This window comes from Vipera berus (genome assembly GCF_964194415.1).
Source record: "Vipera berus genome assembly, chromosome: 1".
Taxonomy (NCBI): Eukaryota; Metazoa; Chordata; class Lepidosauria; order Squamata; family Viperidae; genus Vipera; species Vipera berus.
In genome coordinates, this window is record NC_138202.1 from 360,839,222 (window position 1) to 360,845,221 (window position 6,000).

Consider the following 6,000-nt stretch of genomic DNA (forward strand, 5'->3'; position numbering starts at 1 on the left):
AGTCCTGCTGATTACCTGGTGGTGTGGGGTTTTTTTCCTCTCTGTGCAACTGTGAAATAATCCCCTACGCAACCAAGCCTCACCTCTGCCCCCACCCCCTGGAGATTTGCTCCCCAGTTTGAGAAATGGGGGGGGTGTTTTCAGTTTGACACTCCTGGAGACCACCATGTCAAGGGAAGTCTTACCAGCCCAGTATTCCAAGGTCTCCAGGTCTCCCAAAGGATGACACCCACCCCCCCAAAAAAGTCTCATCATGGCTAAGTGTTCTTGCCACGGTCCAAGTTGCAGATGCCCCCTCCCTCTCTTCCCCCCCTTCCTCCCCCCCCATTCCTTTCCTGGCCGCCTTCCCAAGGATAGAAAGACTTCCCAGTCAAAGCAAGGGCATTTAATCCACCATCGCCCAAAGTTGCTGGCTTTTTTTAAAAAAACAACCCTGAAGCAGCATTTGAACCCAGGCTCAGGCGAGTACAGGTAGCCCTCGACTTACGACCGCAACTGAGAACCCAAATTTCTGCGGCTAAGTGAAACATTTCTTAAAGTGAGTTTTGCCCCCATTTTACAATCTTTTTTTTTTTTTGGCCACAGTTGTTAAGCCAGTCACTGCAGTTGAGTTAGCAACACGGTCGTTAAGTGAATCCTTGTCGGAAGGCCGCAAAAGGGGATCGGGTGACAACGCGACCGTCGTAAATAGGAAGCAGTTGCCCAGCGTGGAGATTTTGATCACGTGACCCACGGGGATGCTGCAACGGTCGTTAAGTGTGAAAGACGCTCCCGACTGCCTTTCCCCACCCACCCCCGGCGCCGCTGTAACTTTGAGCGGTCACTAAATGAGCAGTCGTTAAGGCGAGGACTGCCTGTACTAAGGATTGCTGCAAGACCCCACCACTCATCATGACTCCCTCTGACCCACATAAACCCAACTGAGACCCCAAGAAACAGCACCCCCTTTCTTTCCCCCCCTCCAAGAAACAAGCAGCAGAGACCCGCAAAAGGTGACAAGCACTCCAGGGTATTTGCAAATTCCAAATCTCCCCCCCCCCCCCCGCCAGCCTCCAAGTTTTTCCTGGGAGAAGAGCAGGCCCCAATCCCCCGGGGGGGGGGAGGAGGAGGAGGAGGAGCAGAGAGAGACCCCATACCACTTCCCTCCCTCTTCTCTCCCCCCCCCCATTAAAGCCACTTCAATCCCTTTTATTCTTTTTAGGGAAAATGTGCGCCTCCCCCCCCCCAGCCAGCATCTCTCCTCCTCCTCCTCCTCCTCCCCCCACAGGAGGAGGAGGAGGAGGCTGCCCACCCCCTCCCCCCAAAGGGTTTTAAGCCCCCGGGCAGGGGTCGGCAACCTCGGCTCTTTTATGACTCGTGGACTTCAACTCCCAGAATTCCTGAGCCAGCGTAGCTGGCTCAGGAATTCTGGGAGTTGAAGTCCACGAGTCATAAAAGAGCCGAGGTTGCCGACCCCTGCCCCCGGGGAAGGCAGAAGCCCCCCCTGACTATAAACGGGGACGTTTCCCCCCCACACCCCACCGTCCATTAGGCCACGCCCACGGAGGGGCATCGTCCATTAGGCCACGCCCACGGAGGGGCATCGTCCATTAGGCCACGCCCACGGAGGGGCATCGTCCAGGAGGCCACGCCCACGGGAGCTCGCGGAGGGCCCCCCTCCCCGCGCAGCTGGGGAACAGGGGGCCAGGAGGGGCGTTCCCGGCCCGGCCCCGCCCCGCCGCTCCCCCCCCCTCCCCCTCCCCCTCCGGCCCACTCACCCGGCGCTCCTCCCGGTGCTGCCGCCGCGAGCCCCGCAGGCCCCGAGGCCCGGCTCGGCCTGCGCCCGCCCGGTGAAGTCCGGCCCCGGCGGGGCTGAAGGAGGCCGGCCGCAGCCCAACGCTAGACGGGGGAGGGGGTCGCGCTCCCCGTTCCTCGCCGCCGCCGCCCTCCGCCTCCCGAGCCGCCGCCGCCGCCGCCGCCCGCCCTTCCACCTCTGCCTCAGCGCGTCCTCTCGCGAGACTTCGGCCGGGCTCGCGATCGTCGCCGCCCGCCTGCCTCCCTCAGAGCGGACGCTCTGGGAACGGACGGGCTGACTGAGGAAGTGACTGACAGGAGGCGGGGCGTGCCTCCGGCGTGCGTGCGGGTGAGCGTCGAGGGCGAGGGGGCGGAGCTCTGCCGGCGACACCGCCCGGCTTTTGGCCGCGCGCTCTCTGGCTCCTCCCCTCTCTCTCTCTCTCACTCTTTTTCCTCCCCCCCCCACCCCGAGGATGCGCAGGCGCTGTCCGTCCCTCGAAAGGAGGACGGACGAGTTCGCGACTTGAGAATGCGGGGAGAGAGAGAGAGAGAGAGAGAGAGAGAGAAAGAAAGGATAGTGGAATGTACCAAAGGGATAGGTGGGGGGGAAGGGAAAGAGGGTCGTTGGGGTGAGAAAGGGAACGTACCAAAAACGGACAATTGGGGGGGCAAGCAGATTTTATTGTTATTCCGTATTCTGACGGGGGGGGTCGGACTAAAAGACCTCCAAAGCCCCTTTTAACTCTTATTATTCTGTATTATTCTGGTGGCAAGCTGTCCCACTGGTTAATTGTCCTCACTGTCAGGAAGTTTCACCTTATTTCCAGGTTGCTTCTCTCTTTGGTCAGTTTCCAACCCTTGTTTCTCATCCTGCCCTCTGGTGCTTTGGGGGACAATGTGACCCCTTCTCCTCTGTGGCAGCCCCCCCTCAAATACTGGAACACTGCTATCATGTCTCCCCTATTTCTTCTTTTCTTTAGACTAGCCCAGGGTTAGGCAGCGCTCTTTTATGACTCGTGGACTTCAATTCCCAGAATTCCTGAGCCAGCATAGCTGGCTCAGGAATTCTGGGAGTTGAAGTCCACGAGTCATAAAAGAGCCGAGGTTGCCTACCCCTGGACTAGCCAAACCCAAATCCCGCAGTCATTCTTCCGTACGTTTTAGCCTCCAGGCCTTCTTGGATCATCTTAGTTAAAATTAGGACCGTTACAAGAATGTGAGAAAGCGACGAATTAAAAAAAATATCAGATTCATGCTAAACAAGCATCTGAGAGTGACTCATAACCCTTCTGAGCAAGAGAGCCGAACCTGGGAGGATCAGTTTGTGTGAATGTGTGTTGATGTATGACAGAGACACGTTAGAGGGAGACAACAGTTCTTTTTTTTAATCCCATTTATATATCCCGCCCTTCTCCGAAGACTCAGGGCGGCTTACAATCTAAAGCACAAACCAATGTGCTTAGCAATAGCCTTCATTCTATGTATATGCCTGCTTATTAGGGCTTTCGCCCCCCCCCCCCAGCGGCATTATTACAAAGTCAGCTTAATTGCCCCCAACAATCTGGGTCCTCATTTTACCTACCTGGGAAGGATGGAAGGCTGAGTCAACCTTGAGCCTGGTGGGACGCGAACCTGCACTAATTGCAGGCAGCTGGTGTTACTTAAGGAGGCATTAGCCCACTGCTCCACCAAGGCTCTGTGACCGTTCAAAGTTACAATGGCTCTGAAAAAAGGGACGTACCGCCGTTTTTCATACTTATGACCATTGCAGCATCCCTATGGTCACCTGATCAAAATTGGGATGCTTGGGCAGCTGATTCATATTTACGACGGTTGCGTCCTGGGTTAACGGGATCCCCTTTGGCCACCTTACTGACTTTTAACTGCTGCACAGATTTCCACCTGTCCGGTGCTGCCCTCTACTGGCCACAGAGGAGAACTGTGTCTCTTACCCAAGGAAGTTTGAGAGATCGACAGATAACAGAATGACAGAGCTGGAAGGGACCTTGGAGGTTATCTAGTCCAACCCCCTGACCAAGCAGGAGACCCCCATACCATTTCAGACAGGTAGCTGTCCAGTTTCTTCTTAAAAGCCCCCAGTGTTGGAGCATTCACAACTTCTGAAGACAAGCTATTCCACTGGTTAATTGTTCTCAATAATAATAATAATAATCAGAATGGAGCTGGAAGGGACCATGGAGGTCATCTAGTCCAACCCACTGACCAAGCAGGGGACCCCATCCCATTTCAGACAGGTGGCTGCCTAGTCTCTTCTTAAAAGCCCCCCAATGAGGGAGGAATTGGATGATGGTGGTTGCAGGATTCAGCCACGCAGCCTCCGTCCTCTTGGGTTTTTTGCTTTTTCGCAGCTGGGATTTTTATATTTTCCATTTTAAGAGGGAGAAGACCTGCTGAACTCAAAACTGAAAAAAAATAAATGAATTAAACTTTAATTCTACGATTAGAATGTTTTCGTTACAGGTAGTCCTCGACTTACAGCCATTTGTTTAGCGACCGTTGAAAAGTTACAAGAGCACTGAAAACTTATGACCACTTTTCACGCTTATGACTGTCGCAGCATCCCCGCGGTCACGTGATCAAAATTCAGCCATTTGGCAACTGATTCCTATTTATGACGGTTGCAGAGTCCTGGGGTCTTGTGATCCCCTTTTGCGACCTTCTGACAAGCAAAGTCAGTGGGGAAGCCAGTTTCACTTAACAACCATGTTACCTAATTTAACAACTGCAAGGATTCACTTAACAACCGTGGCAAGGAAGGTCGTGAAATGGGGCACAACTCCCTTAGCAACGCCACTGTGGTCGTAAGGCGAGGACTAACTGAGAAAACAGTACGTTTCTATCGGTAAAAGATTTGGGAAGTGCCCGTTGTAAACCATAGTTTATTAAATCTATTTGGCCTGTTTCTGTTGTTCTTCAGTTGCATAAACTCAGATCTTCGGTTTATCTTATCCAGCCTGGTCCACAGGTTGACGGGTTTATTTTCGCTCTTTTCCTGAACCAACAAAACGCCAGCAAAACAATAAATAATAAACCTTTATTGTCAAAGTACATGTGTACATTGAGATTAGCTGAGCCTCCCCCCCCTGCTCTCTCCCCCCAACACACAGTGACAACAAACCCTCCATCCTACCACACCATGTGAACCAACTACACCACACACCGGCCTCCCAAGTCAATTCTGCATAAGTTCACAGAGATTATGTCCCATTTAAAAGCCTAACAGCCCACGGATAAAAGCTGTTTTTCACCCTGTTGGTGCGTCTGGCTATACTCCTGTATCTCCTACCTGATGGTAGGAGAGTAAATAGATACCGTCCAGGGTGTGAGTTGTCCCTGAGAATTTTCCTCACTCTTCCAAGGCAGCGGGCCCTGGCGAGGTCATCCAGTGGTGTCAGGGGACAGCCCATGATGTCTTGTGCTGTGCTCACCACCCTCTGTAATGCCTTCCTATCCGCAGCTGTCAGACCAGCATACTAAACCACAATACTATACGAGAGGACGCTCTCCATAGTAGACCGGTAAAAGAGGGTCATTAGCTGTTGTTCTACCCTGTTCTTCCGCAAACAAAATGCAAACAAACCCAGAATAAATCCCAAGAGCAGAGTAAGGCGGCAAGGGAAAAAGAAATACAACATTTGGGGGAAACTGGGTGGCGAAGGAGAAAGTCATACACAATCTTAAGAGAAAACCAAAAGCTTTTTGCTGAACACAGCTAGTCCTCGACTTAACAATTCATTTAATGACTGTTCAAAGGTGACTTAAGACCGTTTTTCACACTTACCACCGTTGCAACATCCCAAAATTCAAAGGCTTGGGAACTGAATAATAATAATAATAATAATAATAATAATAATAATAATAATAATAATAATAATAATAATAATGAAAAATATAATAATAATAATAATAATAATAATAATTAATAATAATAATAATAATAATATAATAATAATAATGTTGGAAGTGACTTTGGAGGTCATCTAGTCTGACAATGGCAGTGTCCTCGTGGTCCTGTGTTCTCCTTTTTTTTATAATTACATTTATATCCCACCCTTCTCCGAAGACTCAGGGCGGCTTACAAGCTTAGCAGTAGCCTTCATTCTATGTATATGCCTACTTATTAGGGCCTTCACACACACACCCCAAGCGGCATTATTACAAAGTCAGCTTAATTGCCCCCAACAATCTGGGTCCTCCTTTTACCTA

General features: G+C 51.4%; 1 protein-coding gene across 1 annotated transcript in view; it reads right to left on the bottom strand.

Moving 5' to 3' along the window:
• Nucleotides 1-1,983, bottom strand: part of TAOK1 (TAO kinase 1) — a 99,127-nt gene extending 97,144 nt beyond the window's left edge. The window contains exon 1 of the mRNA XM_081337862.1: nucleotides 1,758-1,983. The gene's annotated coding sequence lies outside the window, so the exon portion shown is untranslated. The remainder of the gene's footprint in view (nucleotides 1-1,757) is intronic.
• Nucleotides 1,984-6,000: the final 4,017 nt, after the last annotated feature.